This window comes from Camelus bactrianus, chromosome 2 (genome assembly GCF_048773025.1).
Source record: "Camelus bactrianus isolate YW-2024 breed Bactrian camel chromosome 2, ASM4877302v1, whole genome shotgun sequence".
NCBI classification, from domain to species: Eukaryota; Metazoa; Chordata; class Mammalia; order Artiodactyla; family Camelidae; genus Camelus; species Camelus bactrianus.
In genome coordinates this window covers 15,745,373-15,766,270 of record NC_133540.1, presented here as the reverse complement: position 1 = coordinate 15,766,270, position 20,898 = coordinate 15,745,373, and the positions used below count along the sequence as shown (strand labels likewise).

Here is a 20,898-nt window from a genome sequence, read left to right as displayed (position 1 = left end):
CTAGTGTTCTGAGAGAGTCCCAGGATCTTTTGATGGAGGAGGGGAAAGGGGAAAGGAAAGGAGGAAAGAAGTAAATGAAGCAAAGGAGTAAGAATACTACTAGGGAAAGGCAAGACTTTAATTTTGTTCCTACTTGCATCACACACAAATTAGGGACTGATTTTCCCCCATGACTCGTCAAGCACTGAGTTGCAGAAGAAGAGGCGACAGCCCATTTCTCACTGAGATTGTGAGTGTACATGGCATCTTATAGAAACAAATTATTTACCCTGATCAAACACTCTAGCAGCAGGCCGTAATTCTCCTGTTTTGAGAGACAAGAAAACAGGAGTTCAAAGAGGATGTATAACTTGAGAAAAGTCAGAGGACCAGTAAACTAAAGAGGATGAATTCAAACTCAGATCTGAATGGAGAGTCTGATCTTCCCACTCCCAGGGCTGGAAAATCCTTAACAGACAGGCTTCCCAGCTCCCTGCATTGTTCCTGGCACCAAGCATTTCCCATGGCGATGGTCTTCTGTTCTCACAGACACAGTGCTCTGTGCAGCCAATAACCTCCATTCGACCTTGATCATATACCTGCCTCACTCACCAGGCTTCTCCATACAGACAGGAAAGCTGGCTTTCAAGTGCGTACAAAGCCACCCCTGGTCTTACCTGGGCTCTTCAGTGGCTTTTCCAGCATAAAGGCAGCCATGAAAGTGCTCACAGTTTGTACATGAGCCACACTACCTCTCTCCATCTGTCTCCCCACCTATACTACTTAGCTATGACCATTTTGAGAATCTTGGAAACAAATATTTAAAAACAGAAAAGAATGTATTCTGTAACAAGTACTTTATACTTACAATTTTAAATGACAATTTAAAAAGTGAGTATTTACAAATTGAATCTGCCTTCCTAGGTGTCAGTTTTAACAGTTAAAAAATATAATAGCAAAAATTCTCACTTACAAAATTAACAAAAACATCAACAATAATCTGGAATAAACTCAAAAACAATGCCCATGTTGTACATGGAGAAACACAGGACTGTACTGAGGGGTAAAGTAAGAAGTGTGAATGCAGAGACATCAACATATTGTATGGAGGAAAGCAGTTTTGTAAAGATGAACGTTCTCCTAAAGATAATTCAAAACTTACTTAAAAATCCCATGACAGCTCTTATCTGTTTTTTTTTAATTTGAGCAAAATATTTTGGAACTCTTCAGGAATAATAAAGTCATAATACTAGACAAGAAAATTGGGGATGGAAAAAAGAATAAAAAATCACACTGTCATATATTAAATAAATTTTTACAATATGTAAGATATAGCACTGGAGTAAGAAAGTAAGACTGACAGAAATAAACCATGAGCTCAAAAAGAGACTCTAGTGTACATAAATATTTTGTACAGGTGGGATTTCAAATCAAAGAGCAAAGTATGAATTCAATAATTGTCTTGGGGCAATCAGAGAATCACCTGGAAAAAACAAATTCTATTCCAGTCATAATGACCACAAGAAAAATTACAGATAGTGATGTAAATATTAGAAAGTAGTAATAACAGCAAATACAACACTTTGCTCATAGTAATTCAACTTCTCCTCACTATAACAAGTAGTATTATCATCTCCATCATAGAGATTAAAAAATCCTACAGAGGAGATATATACCATTATAAGAAAGTATTTCTAAGAATACTATCAAGGATAAAACCCAAAAAGAAGACATTTACTGTCTTAAGATTATTTTCGGCCACAACAAAAATAAACCTACTGAACAAAATGAAAGGCAAGAAATGAAAAGAAAAAGCTCTGTGATACATGTTAATGAAGACAAGGGGTTAATGTTCATAACATACAAAGAGCTGTCACAAAGCAACAAGAAGCTCCCTCACTTAAATGTGTGCAAAGGACAAAAGGGATGATTCACCTTTTAAAAGTCAGATGGCTAATGAGTAAAAAATGCTCAATACCTCACTGGTCATCAAGTGCAAACTAAAACAATGAAAAAGCAATTTTGCTCATCATATTGGCAAATGTTTTTAAAAAATATTCTAGGTAGTGTCCATCTTTGAGAGAACAAACTGAGCGATCTTTTTGGAGGACGACGTGTCAATGGATATGTAAACTCTGAAAAATGTGTGTACACACAGACTGAACTCCATTTTAGGAATCGTTTCGTTTAGAAAAAAAATCAGTTCAAAAAGATGTACTCATCAGAGCATTTACACAGCACTTTTTACAATGGTGGGAAGAAAAGCTGAAGTGAAATCATATCCAGCGATAGAGAATTGGTTACATAAGTTATTCTACATCTTTTCATTCCCCGCAGGAGAAGGAATTTCTAGAGTCACTTGAAAGGAGCCTGTGATGTATGTAATTGTCACATCCAGGGACTAAATTCCCAGAAACCTTAACTAAAGGAATACTCATACAAGATCACAGGAATGTTTGTACAAGAAGGACGCCAGTCAAACACCCTTTCTGACAGTGGAAAATGGAGAAAACTTAAGTATCCACCATCAAGACAATGATGCGGTAAATCAAGGCGAGCTGTGGGCACTAAGGGGCAGGCGTTTTGGCGTGGTCCAAGGCCTTGTCCACAGTACTCTCCCACCAAAGGTGTCCTTACACAAGAGACCAAATCTACTGCACATCAGGAGACCCCTCTACTCTATCTGAAAGGACCGGGTGAGTCTGGAGTGGGAGGACGTCTATGATATACACCTCAGTGAATAAACCGAGCTGCACAAAACATACAGTATGGCCTTATTTTTCAATAAAGCATATACACACACACATATACATAGATTTCTCATATACATGTATGTATGTGTATATATATATGACAGGCATAAAGGTCATGAAATATATACACCACATTGTCAGCAGTTTTTACTCTCAGGAAAAAAAGGGGAAGGGATGTAGGGGCCTTTCGGTACCACCACAGTTCTCTTTTCAGTATTTCAGTTAAATATACTTGGAATTTAAAAGTTTATTTAAGTCCGAAGTAAAATGGACGATGCCTCCACAAGACAGAATGCTATACTGGTCATTAAAAATCATGCCAGGGGAGAGAGAATACTGTAGAAAAATGTGTAATAAGCCGAATGGAAAATGGAGGTCTCCACACAGTAAACAGGCACAGAGTGCTCGCTGGTTTTTATGACAGACGTAATACACACTGATGAAAAGAACAGAAAATAGATGTTAAAGTGTTAATTATTATCTCTGAGTAGTGGGACCAGGATAGAAACTTTTGTCCCTTTTTTCAGACTTATATTAAATACACATTATTTTTCATCTGAAAAAAGCATTTTTAGATGTCTAGTACCACACATTGAAAAAATTACACTAGTACTTACAGAAATAACTAGGAGACACGGCAGCAGCGTCACACAGTGTAGAACGGGCGATCCTGAATAACACCGCGCAGTTACATAATGACCCACAAAGTGAGAGCATCTGCTGTCATAGGGCGTAGCCCCCTTCTATTTGTCAGTTGTGTCTTCAGGGCTGAGGCAGTTCTGAGCACGGCCAGTGTCAGTGCTGGTGTCTGGATGGATGCCACTGGAGGTGAGGGCACCTGCAAGCCGAGAGGAAGAACAGAAATCATCCTCTGCTTTTTCTGTCTTGTTTCTTTGTTACTTTTGAAGAGAGGTGTAAATAAGATAAACTAAATCTTCCCTACTAAAATTTCAGTAATGAAACCGTTTTTCAAGTGTTCACAACTTACATTCTGCCTATAACTGTCTTTTCAACAAAGCATCATATTTCTTAAATGTTAATAAACTCAGTTAATTAACTACCTGTTGAAACCTATTAAAGAACATGAAATGCACTATGTAAAATCACCACGCCTGCAGTGACTGGCACAGCTGTCTTGATAGCAGTGCAGTCAGCCGCCACCATCCCGTGGCCCTGAGCTCCTGATGCTGCTAAGAGAGCACGCTGCCACCTCAGATGGAGAGAAACGGTGAAAGCGTTTTCTGAAATCTACAGCACTGACAAAACATAACTGACATATCCCAGGCTCCTTTGAGGCTGTAGTTTTCTGTTTCTGGCCTACACCCGTCAATGAGCAGAACCACCCCATTCCCGAGCCATGGGACTCACGTGGGAAGCAGTTTTGGAGAAATTTCCAGGTATAGAATGTAACCAACTATACATAGAACTCTGAAAAAAGAAAAGATGCAATACTCTGATTTTGGAAGAAACTCAAAATATTCTCCTAAGCCTTAGTAGCTGGAAAGGCTGGGCATCTCCTAAGCCACTTATTTATTTCACAGCCAGTGAGCATCTCCCACAAACCCTGTATCCCTGTGTTTGCTGGGAGCCTCAGGCACACTGTTGCTGTCGATCTTATAAGTCACAGGGCTGAGGCGTGTGTCTCACGCCTGCAACTCTCACACAGGCTCGCCTCCTAGCCTCACTGACTGAACTTGGCCCCATTTTCTCACCTGTTTATTTGGTATCTGTTCTTCTGTAAGCTGCCTGAAATGCTTTTTGGAACAAGTCAGAAGAATCAGTGGGTAGAGAAATGGACAGATGGACAGGTGAGAGTTGGGCAGACAGAGTGACTCCAAGAAAAGGGGAACAAAGAAAATTTCCTATGCAGAACCCTCTTCTAGTCAGGGAAGAAAACCACCACGGAGAAGTGTGAAGAGGCAGGTGGCTTAGGACTGTTTCCTGGATTCCATGAAAAGTCACACCAAGAGATGAGAGGGTAGAACTATAAATAATAAAAGAAAAAAGCATGCATGCTTGAAAAATATATCTACAATATGTACTTTCTAAAGAATAGATTCAAATCAGCACGGCCCAATAACACAATCCTTGGGTATTTACAGAAGTGAGAATCCCATCTCCAAACCACAAGGCATCCCTTCGGAGCACTAAGAGTCTACACGGGACGGTCATAAAGCTGTCACCGCAAAAGCGATGCTATCCTGCCCTTACGAGGAATGAGCAGCTGTGCTCGGGCTGCCCACGCGCGCCATTTACACCCCACAGCACCTCTACGGGAGAGGGACGCCTAGCGAGCCCCATCTCTGCAGGACAGAAAACAAGTCCGGGAGAGGCTAAGCCGACCTACCAGTTCTCCATCTCACAGGACTGGTCACTCCAGAGCAGGACTCGAACTCGGACCCACTTTTGTAACCGCAGTACTACCGTGATTTGTGTGCTTTTTGTGTGTATAATACATTTGTTTCCGGCATGAAAGGATATTTAACAAATATTCGGTTGTCTTGTCTATCTCATTAGCTCACAATCTTTATATTTTTAATTGTACTCTTTTCCCCTGGAGAAAGGAACGGAAAGAGCGGGGGTCAGAATGAGATGGGGCTCCATTCTTTATCTGTTACCTCATCTCATCCAGTCCCCAACCAGGGAGAAGGAGCAAATCAAATGTTCTCTTCATCTTTAAAGAGAGAGCTCCACTGATGGTGACTTACTCAACTCCAAAACCAAGTCTGGGAGAAGGGCACAGACAGCAACCAGAGAAGTATCACCCGTAGGAAGGAGAAAAGAGCTCAGGGGAGGGCTCAGGGGGTCAGCCTGATTTAATTTCAATGGATAATATAATACCACAGACTAAAAATACTAGCATGCAATGAATTTGCTATTTCTTGACATCTAGCAAGTTTTCATAGCCCGCATGAAACATTATCGTGAACTAGTTAAAGGAAGAGTCCACACTCAGGGAAAATCAATGCCACAGGCAGGCTGAAACCCAGGCTGGAGGAAAGGAAGAGAAAAGGCATAGTTAAGAAGAGGGGAAAGCCTGGGAAAAAGACATCATCACAAGGACTCTCCAGCATCATCCAGCTATCATATAATCATTCATTCAAGAGAGAGTTACTTAGGTCCTATTTTGTGCAAGATTTTACACAGGGCAAAGCAAGAGTGCAGCGTCCATGGTGGCAGCAAGTGGCGGGGCTATAATACAATTCTGATACTGGTACCTTGCACACTTGTACTCAGTATAAAGGCAAAAAAATAAGGTAAAATAATACTATGTAAACTCTACGCATTGTTGAAAAAAATTAAAGAAGACCTAAATACCTGGACAGACACACCACGCACATTCCTGGATCAGATGACAACGCTCTTGGGATGGCAGTGCTCCCCAGAGCGATCTGTATACTCAACGTGGTCTCGATCACAATCCCAGCGGGCTCCTCTGCAGTAACTGACTAGCTGCTGCTACTATTCATATGGGAATTCGAGGGACTCAGTAACCAAAACGTACTTGAAAAAAAGAAAAAAATGAGAGGACTTGTAATTCTCAATTTCAAACCTTACAACTGTATCTCCAGGTGAGATTAGAGGCCATTTTTAAGTTATTACTGGGTTTATCCTTATTTTCAAAATTCTCTGCAATGAATATACCTGTTAGAATAAGAAAAATAAAAAGTAAGGTATCTTGTAAAACATGCACAGTGATTCATTCATTGGGAAAAAATTATTTTAACTATAAAGAGGTAAATATCTAGTGAAAAAGGACTACTTAAAAACAAGTGTGCATTTACAATTTTCATAAATTGAAAACTGAAAAGCACAAAAACATCAAGTTTCTAGGGAGACTAGTGAAACATATTAATAGTTATTTTCAAAAATTCTAATTGAACAATGAAAACTCAAGAAAGGGAAAATTGTGATTGACACCCAAGTGCAAACACATGGAGAGCAAACGCCTAGAAATCACAGTTCCTTTAAATCTGCTTCTAACTCAATAGGAGAGGAAATTCCTCACTTAGGGGACAGTGGAATCCCATACATAAGACAGGATACACAGTACAAACTGCAGTAGTATCGGGAGTGAATTTCTTAGAATTCTAATGTTACAACATTGCTGAAAAACTATAAAAACACTGACAGACAGATTAAACACACAGTCATATATATTATATAGAAACATATGAAGTCTGCTCCCATGTTGCATAGAAATACAAACATATTTGTTCATTTATAGGCACTGATTACTTTATCCCAGATAGAATATTTCAACTAAAACAAAAAATCAATAATACACTCCTCTTGTCAAATCTACTTGATAAGTTACTCTGCTATGTAACCATAATGTGTTTAAGATAGATCTAAAATTAGTGAAAAATCTTTGTATGGTTTCTTGAATTGTTCTCAAAATTCCAAGCTTAATTTTAAAATAGATCTGAGCAGTATTTCTATATTATCTTTTCCCTTGTGAAATGAACAACACAGTCTGTTGTCAAAATTCTGTCCTTACAATGATTCACGAGCACCGTTTCCTAACAAAACTGCTGAACCGCAAGGCACTATCCAGACACTGTGACCAAATAAATGAAACACAAGGAAGACAGTGACCCTATCCTGGAGGGCTTATAATCTGTGTCAACAGCGGGTTTTTATTTGATTGGTTTGATTGGGTAGCAAAATAAAATCAATCAAGTACTTTCTGCTTTTAGCATTCTGTAAGTCATGACTGTTTTTAGTGTCATGAGAAGGAAAGAATTAAGCATGACTTGATTAGGTCAACTAGCAAAAATCATCACTGGAGAGTGAGTAATAAAGAAGTTAACTGATAGAAATGCTTCCGCCTACATGAGACCTAAAATAAATCTACACTGATATCCGAAAGGAAAATGAGGAGATGAGGTCCCCAATGAGAAAACATCCTAACAAGGAATCAAAAAAGGAAAGACGTTTTCATTAACGATTCCAGGCAGTAGTGGAGCATGGTGGTGAGGATCACAGATGTTTGGGACAAACATGAGTGTCTGAACTCCCACAGCACTGGGTAGCTGTGAAACTGATATTTCAGAGAAATTTTCTGCATCTCAGTCTTCTATCCATACACTGGGGACAACAACCGCACCCATCTCCTAGAACGGTCCTACGAATTAAGTTATTTTATATATAAAATTTTAAATAAAATACCTCAGATTTTAAATAATACCCCAAAAGCACAAGGAACAAAGAAAACAGAGATAAATTGGAGTTCATCAAAATTTAAAACTTTGCTTCAAAGGGCACCATCCAGAAAGTGGAAAAACAACACACAGGAAAAATTTTTTTCAAATCATTTATCTGATAAGGAATTTGTATCTATAAAAAAAAAAAAAGTACCTCCTACAACTCAACAATAAAAAGGCAACTCAATTAAAAGTTGAATAAAGGATCTGAAATGGTATTTTTCAAGGAAAATATACAAATGGCCAATAAGCACAAAGAAACGATGTTCAATATCTTTAGCTGTAAGGGAAATCAAGTCAAAATCACTAGGAGAAACCGCTTCACACTCACAACAATAGGTTATAATAAAAAAAAAGTGTAACAATCACTAATAAGGACACAGAGGAAGCGGAGCACGCAGCCCTTGCTGGTGAGGACGTAACACAGCGTGGCCACTTTGGAAAACAGCCTGGCAGGTCCTCAGAGAGTTGAACATTTGGTTTCTGAATGACCCAGCAACTCTGCTGTCTGGGCACAGACGTAAGAGAACTGAAAACAAATGTCCACATAAAAACTCCTACAGGAATATTCATGGCGACACTACTCATCACAGCCAAAAAGCAGAAACAACCCAATTGCCTATCACCTGATGAATGGGTAAACAGTGGGGCCCAACCATACAGTGGAATATTATTCAGCAATAGCAAAGCATAGAGTACTGACCCAGGCCACAACGTGGACAAACTTTGATAACGTTACTCAGTGTGAAATAAGTCAGTCACAATAGACGGTTCCACTTACATGAAGTGACTCGATTTAAATGAAATGTCCAGCACAGGCAAATCCACAGAGAGAGAAGAGTGGCTCCTTGGGGCTGGGGGAGGATGGGGAAGATGGGAATGACTGCTTATGCATACGGGGCTTCCTCTTGGGGGAATGAAAATATTCTAAGATTAAATGGGATGCACAATTCTGGGCATAGAGTAAAAACGACTGTATATTTAAATGGGTGAATTGTATTAAAACTGGTAAGAAAAAAAGCACCTCGGGCCAGTACCTTCCCTAGTAAATGCAAATTGCTAACTTTTATTAGAGGAAGAAGAAACTGCCCTCAGCATGAAAGTAGGAGATCAGCAAATGTGAGTTAACCGAAATTGGACAAGAGCATTTCACTTGAAACAGTTGCTGAGTGTACACGAATTATTCAGAAATAGGAAAATCTGTTTCACATCAGGAAGAAGCATTCTGCTTCAAATGCAGATCAAGGATTCGGCAAGCCCAGCTGCTACAAATGACCAGAGAAGAAACCTGGTTCTTAAAACAAGCACCAGAGCCAACAAGGAAATGGTGGTGAGGAAAGCAGGCGGCCGAATATCTGGAACAGTTTGCTACAAATAATTTCTCCACTGAAAATTTAAAAATAAAATGAAAGTGATAAAATGCTCTGTTGACCTCACGTGAATGGGCTTCCTTAGGTGCTCGACTGTTCTGTAACCCCGATTGAGAGACTCAGGAGAATCAGCATGTCTCCTGGGAGTCCCCAAAGGACTGCCCACCAGCACGCTGACCACCATCACATCTGCCAGGGTTGAATTGCAGAGAAGAGACCAACTTCTTAAAGGCACAGGAAATGTTGACAAGGGAAGAAAATGCTGCAGTCAGTCCTGGGACAGAGGCCCTCTGAGCAGAGGCCAGAAGGCTGCAGGTGAACTGCAGTGGCCGTGGGACAGGAAGGGACCATGGGGGAGCATATCTCAATTCTCTCCTCTCTCTCCATCGGGTAGGAGAGATAAACCTGCATCCTTCTCACCTGGAACTGTGGGTTGGCTGGCAGATGTCTTACCGACATGGAATGATTATTCAAGTCTCTGTGGAAAAAGTCAATAAATCGAGAAGGAGTAGGGAGCCAACTCCACGAGCCTCTCAATTGCACCCTTATTTATTGTGTATAATCAAAGGAAAAATTCATTAACATTTGTGTGATAGTAATAGGAACTTCGGGAAAGACAGTATGAAGCAGAGATTGTAGAATACACAATGAGTACAAAGGATTAGTGTATCTTTAGTCATGGGGTGAGGGGAGCAAGATACATTTTTAGACATGTGAATTACAAAGCAGACCACCAGACCAGCCAGGTCTTTGTTCTGTGGATCATAGACTATCTAACAGCACACAAGCTCAGCGTTTATAGCTGAGGGCCTCGGTCCTTGCTTTGCAACCAGCAGAGTGCTATCTAAAAGCTCAACTATGCAAGCAAAGCATTGTCTCTGCTTTTTAAGACAAGGAGACTGGAGTGAGGATGTACAGGCACTTGCTTGCAAAGCAGTTTTTAAGCATATATTTTTCTTCTTAAAGTTCACAGGAGGCTGGAGTGTGTTACAATTTGTTAAACCAATCATGGGGTCCCACATGGAACCATTATGGAGGACACCCTAGGATGACAAATCCTGCCTCTGGGTCTTTTCCTGCCATCTTCAGCCACTCTAGCAGGGTCTAGGCACATCCGTGAATAACGATCCTACAGAACTACCCACACTCTTAACTCCTGGTGCTTGAAACTTAATTTTAGCTCTACACAACTTACCGTAGAAAAGTTTCAGAAATAAAAGATATAATATTCCTTTTATATATCATCATATTACTGATTTTTCTGATTGCTCTAAGTTGCTTCTGCTTGGTAAAGCACATAATTCTGCAGGTGAATTCAGTAATTTCCATTGGGCATATCTAGCCATTTTGGGCTCTCTAACTTCTATTGGTCAAATACCGATACACTTAATTGATTTCTTTGTTTATCAATTTCAGCCGGGAGGAGAGGGAGTGTCACTCTTTTACTCAGCCCACCCTCAACCCTTTTCTCATCAACTCAGGCCTCCTGAAAACAAAACAAAGGATTTGTTTCCCTTCTACTCTTTCCACAAAACCAACAGGAAACATCAGCCTGGAGAAAGAATTCAACACAAATATTAAAACAAAAATCTATAAACCTGGAGCAACTCCATCTCCGAATCATGATACACAATGACATGAGAGTAAGTGTGTCAGGCACAAAGCATGCGTGAGCCTGACCACCTGATTTCTATTCTTCAAAGGAAGGAAAGTTTTCATATTTTTTATTATCATACTTTGTCATTGTTTCTGATAATGCCAAAAAATAGTTTATGAAAGAATTATGCACTGCAATAACAGATTACTATTGTATCAATTATAGAAGGCATTCAGAGGGGATAGGAAAAGCCACCTCTGTAAAAAATGCAAAATTTCTTCCCCTGTTAAGAACACGTATACAAAATGCAACAGAGAATTCAAATTCTTGTGGAGAGGAGCAAAAGCCACAGAACCAAAGCAAAGTCAATAGAATGAGTTAATTCAGAATTCACTGGACAAACATGCTCAATGCATTCAAATAATTTTAAAGGCACACTGCAAACCATTCACTTTATGATCTGCAGGCTAGAGGAAGCATTTCCCGCTTTAACAGACAACAGAAATCAATAAGGTGCCCCAACAAACAAGGACCAAAGAACAATCAGGTTTTTAACAGCTCTGATAAATCAGCATGTTCTAAAGATCAAAATCCAGAAATTTTAAACATTCATTCACACCACAATGAAACAAGCACTTAAAAAAAAAAAAAAAACAAAGAAACTAAGCACATAGATTATGTACATAGATCAATGAGGACTTCATGTACCGCTGGAAGAACAGGCTATAGCCTTTTACTTGAAAAATAAAACTACTTTTAATGATAACTGCTAAAACACATTTCATCATTCATGTTGCCTTGAAAAATCTGAGGCACTTGTATCTGATCAGAAAAGCAATTCTGGGTAATAGTAGGTTACAATTCAGTGCCAGTTTGCTTTAGAAGAAAAGAGAAAAAAAAGCTACTGTTTCTCATATCCTGCACAAAGTGTGAAGTGCCTCCCTGCCTCTTTCTCCTCCCGTTTTCTGAGCTCATGCTCCCCAACCCTTCTGAAACAAGTATGAGAAACACTTATTCCCACCAATATGCAAAATGACAAAAGAATATCAATTTATTTGTGTAAATATATGCCTATACCTTGAACTGTAGGAGAAAGGTATCAGAAGTCCATATGAAACTTATTTCTAGATTCCTGAAATCACACACACAAACGTTCACACAGACACAGACACATACCCCCTGGATTACTGGGCACTTCACAAGTTTAGGAATTCCAACTTCTAGAAGATAACTTTGTAGTTAGTTTAAAATACAAATCTGTCAGCTTTTGAAAGCCTTGATCATCTGCTAAACCATCCAAATATCAAAGAGATCCAATTAGCTTTCTCTGTAGAATGTAATTTCACTTGATGGCAAAACAGACCCTAAGAAGTACTGGATCAAAGATTCCTGTTTATCACTACCTATGATCGTTTTTAAGCACATTAACAGATTCAGAAATGTATGTCTCAACAACATTTATTCTTATTGAAAAAGCATACGTGTTCAACTCTCTATACAGTGACTAGGTCCCATGATGGTGTTTAAGAGCTATTTTGTGTATTGAAATATTTATTTTCAAGTGCAGACAAGGAAGGTGTGTATTACTCAGTTGTAGAGCACCTGCTTAGCATGAACAATGTCCTGGATTCAGTCCCCAGTACCTCCAAAAAAAAAAAATAAAAATAAGTGCATATTTAAAAATAAGAATAAAGTTATATAAAAAAAATCAGACTAAAAAGCACTGCAATCTATGTGCTACAATTATTCTAAAAGAAAAGTGTTTCTTTCAAATATTGACTATATGCCAATCACAGAGACAATCACAAATCACACCTGAACCATCACGTGTGATTCTCAACAACCCTAAGTACACACGGATGAGAAACCCGGCACTGAGGATGAGGAGACGGAGCTCGGAAGATCCGGGGACTCTGACTGTCCTGCTCCCCGTGACACCACGTCAACCCAGGGCAAGCTCTGACAGACCTGCTCTGAGGGGACACCCAGCTGCATGGAACCTTGGGGCATTGGGGAGTCCCAGAAAACACAAAAAATTGTTCAGTGAAAAACCAGCTCAAATATATTACACTTTGCCACATCCTTTAAAAAGGGAAAATGACTGAGACCTTTTTGATACCTCCGTGTCCTTTCTGCCATCATCAATTATTTGCCCTCTCAGGGTGACCAGTGATGAACAGGACCCCATATGAAATGCACTCAGATGGAAGAGCTTTTAAAGTTATTTTAAGAAGTTTGTAAGACCCTGTCTATGCCTCACACAGGTGGTCATCCATCACTTCTCACCTGAAATCACTCCTTTTTCTGCTTTTTAAAATCCCTTCATCTAATACAGGCTTTTCAACAGCAAAGAAGCACCTCAACCACAGACACTGGACAGCTTTTCACCAAACGGGCTCGAACAGCCCATTGGACTACCTGGAAACCCTTTTCTTCTATTAAAACCACTTCCAGGTACTTCATCATTTTCTGATTGGTGGACTTGGCCTCTGACAGGCCTACTCAGAGAGCTCCCAGCCTCACATGCGGGGGTGGGAGAGGACCCTGCTGTTGGGGGAAATCAGTGAGGAAGGCGGACATACTCCCGCCAGGTCTGCAAGGGTAGAAGTGCCACAACGTGCTCAGAAATTATACCGTCATCACCCCTGTGCTCCCATGGACTTGTTTCACATTAACCAAACTCATGACACACTGATGAAAGAAAACCAGAAACTTAACTTATTAATGTAACAGAAGACGTGAAACTATGAACCAGAGTGAAATATCAGAGTTCAACCATGAGTACATTTTCTCAATGGCCTAATCACGGGGAGGCAGTCACATGGCAAGCATGGACAGAAACAGAGCAGGAAGGGTTTCTAGATTAACTCAATGGACTAAATTTCTGTTATAAGAACTGATCTACTGCCTGGAAAACAAATAACGCCAATCACGATGCACTCTCTGTGGACAGTGGCCAAGACATGACTATGCGCATCTGTGTAACTCTCCTTTCCCTGTCCTTTCTGGGCTAACATATGCACAGAGGTACAAAGATTCAGGGATGCAGATAACTCTAAACACCCAAAGCCCATCTCTGGGAGCCTCAAACCAGTAAGCCAGGGTTTAAATACCAGCTCTGCCACTTACTATTTCTGTGATTTTGGCCAACTTACCCTCTGTGTGCCTCAATTTCCACACTGTAAAACTGGGATAACAATCAAACCTTCCTTACTCGCTTGTTGAGAAGATTGAAAGATTCATTTCTGTAAAACTCTCAGAAAAGAATGTAGCACATTTTGGGTGTTCAACAAATGTCAACTTAATATCAAAGTGATTTACAAGTCTCCATTCTAATCATCTTATATGTTTCCTGGCTAGTCTAAGTCCCAAAGAAAATCCTTATTTATTCTTTTATATACTCTTGGGGAGGACCCTTCTCTTCCATCCCACCACCTGTTTAAACCGAGGGAGGGAATGCCTCCTAACCACTCCTCTGGGCCATGGAGAGTGCTTCTCCATTCACACCCCTGGCCCCTGGCCAACAGCTAGCCCTCCTCACACTAACAGAGTGAGGTGTGAGTCCGGGGAGACAAGCAGGGCATTTGAAACCCTTCCTTTCCCTCCAGTGTTGATCACCATTGGGAAGCACTTGGGATGCTCGGCTCCATGGCAGGACAGCCTTGTGCATGAACGGGCAGGTCCTCTCAAGGGAAGGCTCGCTGTGTCACAGAGCTACATGGGACAGGGTGAGTCTCTAATTCTGGGACACAGTATCATGACACGCATTTTCCCACAGCCCTGAAGTTCATGGAGAACGTGGCTTCATCAGTAACAAATAAGACATTTATCGCCTGCCTACTCTTTTGTGTCATCTCTCAGTTGGCTGCTGGAGACAACATGTGTATAAGTATTGGATCCCTTTAAGCCCCAAAATATATGAAGTAACAAAGAATTCTGTGGCTTAACGTTGGTTCAGGGAGACTGTGTAACAGTTCTGACTCTGCTGATGCTTAATTATGGGTATAGGAACTAAGGAACCTCCTCAAATATCTTTCAGCATAAAACCAGCTTTTCTTATTTTCCTGTTTCTTAGTAATTGCCAAAGACTCTCAAATGATGGCTTCACACAAAAAAGCAGCTAAAGTTTATGAGCCCTCTTGACATACCCACTGTGGTAAACACTTTACATAATTTCTAATTCTCACAATTCTACAAAGCAGATATGAATGTCCCCATCTCACAGACAAGGGAAAAACTCAGAGCAAACTGACTCAGGCTCACGTGGCTCAGTGGCAGCACGTGCACGCAAACCCAACTCAAAAATCTACACCCCTTCGTATATGTACCAAACCTCCTACCACCAATTAACACACAGCGGCGGAGTCAATACTCAGGAACTCAATACACTTTTCAGCTTTAAGGTGCTCCAGAGGCCGCTTCTAGCTGTTTTATAAAATCCCTGCTCACTGACTTCCAACACTGGAAGAAAAGACCGATTTTGCCATTGTTTGCACAGCAAGTCTGAAATGTTCACAGCGAGATGACAGAATAAGTCTAAGACATAAGCAGAATAATTTTTCCAGGTAGACAGACATAATGGACATTGTGCTATTCTGAAGCACTAAGCAACGGAATCAAAACAAAATAACATTTGTTAAGCCTTCTTTTGCAAAAGGAATATTAAGACTGTTAGAAGGTGCAACAGCGCCACCTATGGCTAAAATGACCTTCCAGGTTGCCGGGAAACATGCAACACAAAAATTGCCTGTAGGATCAGAAAAGAGAATCAGATAACTAAAAGCTTATGTAGCACATACTGCACTTTGCTTCGGGGGAAGGGAAGGGTATTCAGTATTTAATCTGATATTGCTAATACTCCTGAATATAAACAAAAGACATAGGTTCATGGAAACTCATCTTAGAAGAGGAAAGAATCCAGTCCAGCCACTTCATTTTACAGGAGGGGAAACTGAGACATGGGTTCTCTCCTGCAATCGGCAGCAAAGCTCTCCCAGGCCTCATGTCTTGCACTGTAGCATAAACCAACAGATCTGTACTAGGCCTATATTCATAAAAGTCACGTTTGTATTTTTCCAACAGTAGGTTATCTAAGTATCTTGCAAAATAATTCTCAAAGAGCCAGGATATCATACAAGATTGATGAAATACAAAAACATTTATTTACATAATAAAACAGCATGAGCTTTATTCTATTAAAAAAGTGACTTGATAAATCAATGTTTTGATATTTTAAACCTGTTAAGAGTGCAGGAAAAAAAATCAAAATTTTGCTTAATCACAAAAGAGAGAAGCTTATTCCCTGAAAATGATCAATGTGGATTTTACTAAACTTAATGTATCTGGTCAGAATCCCACGAATTTAAATGTCTGTGTGGATGGTTACACGGCAACATGAATTCTGAGTTGTAACAATAAATATTCTGTGTAAATAATATTCAAGGTCGTCTGATTAAGGCAATTTAACTAGTCCCTGTCTCACTAGTATGATACAGATTTCATTAAAACTTCATACTACAGTAAAAAAAAAAAATGAATCCTTGTTAATTTAAACCATATTCAAATATATCATATATAAAAATATTATAAATATTGAATATGCATCAGAAATAAGCGACACTCTTTAGTATTCAGAGTTGATCCTTCTAAAATATCTGTCATTCTGACAGCACATTTTTATTAAGCACCTCTTGGGTTCTTTGTATACAAGACGTCTATCTCTCACAGTCAGACAAGTTAAACGATATTACTCAAATTTCACAAATAAGGAAATGTACTTAAGCCATGAAAACAACTTACATATTCACCATCAGGAAAGAAAAGAGTAAAGATTTTACTTATAATATTCACTGACAATCTTTTCTTCCATATTAAGACTACATAAAACCAATTCAGTCTTTGTAAGTATTTCTGTCGAAAAGGGCCACTAGAGAAAAACAAGTAACATCATTAACAATGGTTGGACTTTCAAAGCCCACTTCTCTTTGGCACTTTAATTGTTTTTAATGTTTTGTTTTTTGTGCTAACAGACCACTAAATTAAAAAAATTAACTTTTTAAGTAATTACCTGAGAATTAAACATTTGTGAAAATGTACAATTTTAATTTATGACACTCTGTCTCACATTCTCACTGGTGTCTCTCCTTTGAAGGCCTCATAAGGCTGAGATCACTAAAATCGGCCATTTATGGAGTCACAGCAGTTCGGGTAACCACTCAACGGGAGGCTGATTAGAGGAGCAATTAAGAATGCATCCTGTGCAGCCTGGGTTCCAGCACCGAGCTAGCCACCGCCAGCTGGGTGTGATTTAGGACAAGCTGCTCCATCTCTCAATCCCTCAGCTGCAAAAAAGGAGACACTGATACCTACCCTCAAACACCTGCTATGAAGTAAAACATGAGGAAAGCATTTTAGTGTTAGGTAGGTGTCCACTCAGAGCGAGTTTGGTCATTATGATGATGAGGATGGCTGTTAATAAATTAAGCTAGACCAAAAAGGAGAAATCACCTTAAAGGAGAAACATTTTAATTCAATCAGCATTTCCTTTTGGATGGATTGCAGAATGTTCTATTGATGTTTTTAATAAACCAAGTTTTGTCCATTAATTATAGATTTACAGGTTCATGGACAAGTCTCCAGAAAAAGAATTAGAGGCCTCTAACATCTGAATACTAAGAAAGTAAATTAAAAAAAAAAATCATTTGGGAGATTATACCTAATTTGGGAGAGTATGTGCTTAGCATTCATGAGGCCCTCAGTTCAGTCCCCATAAACTCCATTTAAAAACTTTCTTTTTTAAGAAATGGAGAATTAAAGCAAAAAGATGGAGGAATACAGAATTTTTTAGAGACTCATCTCAGATTTAAGATGGGGAAAAAACCATCCATTTCTCAGAGGAAATCTTGAGAACTATGTAAACAGGATCTGAGATGTCTAGTCTTCTAACATTATTCATGAATTCATATTACCAAGTCTTAAAACTACCTGATAACCCACAGAGGTGATACTGATCGTAACACCTGTCAACACGGATCGAGCTCCCGCTAGGACTGCTCTGTTCTGACATCTCTGCTCCTGAGGCCTGAACAGGCTGAGAGCACTAAATTCGGTCATTCATGAGCATCTCGTGTAAGTCCTCCATGTGTGCTTCTAACTCTCCCCTCACCAGCCCCTCTGAGGGAAGCACTGTTATCATCATCCCCACCCGCAGATAAGGCCAATGAGGCACAGAGACTAAACCCTTTCCAGGTCACATTGGCATTAAAGGACGTCTGTATTTCTGCTGTTTTGCTTTTGACAAAGTAATCTGAGATATCAATTCAAGGGAGACTGTTAAATAGTCAAGTCTGTCAGGTCTTCACCTCAAAGAGCAGATACTATAAATTCCTGATGTAGGATGAGGCTGCCGCCACAAACTGACTCAGCTTGAAATTAATATCCAAGATGAAGCAGCGGATTCACGTAAATATTCACGACGGTCAACTCCGCTCTCGGGTCTGGGCCCTTCACTGCCTGAACGGGGGTGAAATCCCCACCCGTGTCAGGGAGGGACGCGCAGCTCTTCCGGGACTCACCCAGGATTCACGGGCTGTTTCCCCCCACAGGCTGTCCTCAACGATTAAAAAGCTCTCAAGATTTTTACACCATGCAAAACTAAAAGACATTTCTGCAGATGGAGCACTTTCTCAGGCTTAAACCTTTTTTGCCTACACTCAGCAAGGGGCAAAAAAAAAAAGAAACATGACTCTACAAAGTCTCTGACCCTCACCACTCACGGGAGTAGCACGGCCACAGCAGCAGATGAGTCTTCTCATTGCACGATGAGAACAAAATAAAGCCACCCCAACCACAGGCACTCCCAGAGACAGAGCTCAGCAGTCTTCTGCACACTCACAGTTGTGCAGCCCTCACCACCATCTATTTCCTGAACACTTCATCACCCCAGAAGAAACCTCCTGTCACTAACAGTCACTCCCTAATCCCCCTCCACCCAGCCCCTTGCAACCATCACCTGCTCTCTGCCTCTGCATGTGCCTTTTCTGGGCATTTCAGATCACTGAAATCAACAATATGTGGCCGTTTGTGTCTGCTTCCTTTCACTTAAAATGCTGTTTTCAAGGCTTGTCCATTTTGAAGTGGTATCAGCATCTCTCTCTCTCTCTTTTTTTTTTTTTTTGAAAACGTTGAAGTTTATTAGAAGGTAGTAAGTACTATCAAAAAGAGTACGGTGGAGCATAAGTGATTGTGTTTCAAAGGGAAAAGTGCGGGTTGAACAGTCAGGGAGGAGTTCCCAGAACAGGTGGCCTTTTTCATTTTCTTCTTTATTTGTTTTTTCTTTTTTATTCACTCTTACATGTGAATAATGTTCCACTACATGGAGATACTACATTCTGTTCTTCCATTCAGCAGCTATTTATGAATGAAGTCCAGTAGAATGAGTGTAAGAAGTGACTACCATGGATGGCATTTAAGCAAAGGGCAAGACGTGCTTTCAAAAAACAAGCCAACAAACAGAGGCACAAGGAAATTCAGTGCGTTTCTGAGCAAAGAGCATGCTTGCTTCGGCAGGACTACCGTGCAGGGCTGGGGCGGATACTGGCAAGAATCACGGTGAGGGAGTCACCTGAGAAGTCTCCCCACTGCAAGCAGCTCAGCCAATTCTCCCTCACACTGTATTGTTAGAGCCATGTTTCTAGGTTACTCTTATTTCAAGTAATAGTACTTTAACTGCACATCTGATCATCTGCCTCAGACCACATTACCTAGAAGCCACAGAAAATCATTCACTGACCGGAGCAGCTCCAGGACATAACGGTGATGGATCAGGGAGTCCAGCAGCATTCCAGCCTGCAGGCACAAACCCCACATGTGCCCTGGTGATGTCCGGAAAATAAAATGCATGGAAATATCTCATTGCTGTTACACAACATCTGCCCTCAAATTGCCCCAAAATCATGCTGGCAAAGCACTACTCAAACTTTTCACTCCAAAAAAAAAAAAAAATGTTAAGAAGGCAAATTTTGGCCCTTCCATTAAAAGCCAGCAACCATCACTGCCAGTATCTGAGCTGGAATTCTCCTGACTTCAAAAACCACCACGCAGTTACTTTTCAAAAGTGAAAGTCATATATGTATTCCACGTAGATGATATTACAGTAGGATTTTTCTTTTCAAAATTTCCAGTTGCAACATTAGCACAAGAAAGTTTATGTTTCAGCTTTAAAAAAATCAATTATCCTCCACTTTCTTAATTTTGAACCTATTATTATTTTATAAAGGGAGCTATGCTGCATATTATAAACCAACTGTTTGGTTTCTGCAAATAAGACCTTTATGACCTCACTATTTCAGAGCAAACTTTAATGATGTTTTGAGAGGTGGGGCCTGGGGCGCTCACTAACAGCTTTTTAAATACTGACAAGTATGTGCTCTTAAGTAATGCAAAGGCTCTAACTCCACACTAGCTCAGAAAGCAAAGAAACTGCACCAAAGACTTACTTTAACATTTTAATATATTCCTATTGTTTTGAATATTAAAGTTCTTAAAAGATATGATTTTTTTTGAGAAAGCCAACAGCTGTATTAAATTTCCTCTCACCAAGAAAGCAATCTTTATCAAGAATAAAAACCCCTATAGAAATCGAAATGACGGGACGTTTCTACCTAAGTGAACATGCAGATCTGAACACAAACCTAAATCCTATCAGATCTCACTCGAACGAGCTCAACAAAGTCCTGGGCTACCCTGGAACTTAGCTCTTCTTTTCCAAAAGTTGGCTGAGCTAAGATCATCACACAAGGCAGGGAAGGAGAGAAGAGGAAAGTCCACCTGGCAGCCTCCATCTGTTTTCTTCCAGCCAAAAGTCGCCTCTAGGGTCGCCCTGCTAACAAGCCCTCCCCATAAGGAAATCCGGCATCCACACTGCCCCTGCCGTCCCCAAGCAGTCCCGACGCCTCTCTCCCAGCCTGTGAATGTTCTTCTAATGACCCCCC

The 20,898-nt window shown here is 40.2% G+C and overlaps 1 protein-coding gene across 2 annotated transcripts in view; it reads right to left on the bottom strand.

Annotated features, from left to right (window-relative positions):
* LOC141579566 (uncharacterized) overlaps positions 1-20,898 on the bottom strand; it is a 145,890-nt gene that overhangs the window by 36,860 nt on the left and 88,132 nt on the right. For both annotated transcript variants that reach the window (XM_074376182.1, XM_074376190.1), the window contains 2 exons: positions 6,051-6,236; positions 3,350-3,570 (listed from right to left, as the gene is read on the bottom strand). The gene's annotated coding sequence lies outside the window, so the exon portion shown is untranslated. The remainder of the gene's footprint in view (positions 1-3,349; positions 3,571-6,050; positions 6,237-20,898) is intronic.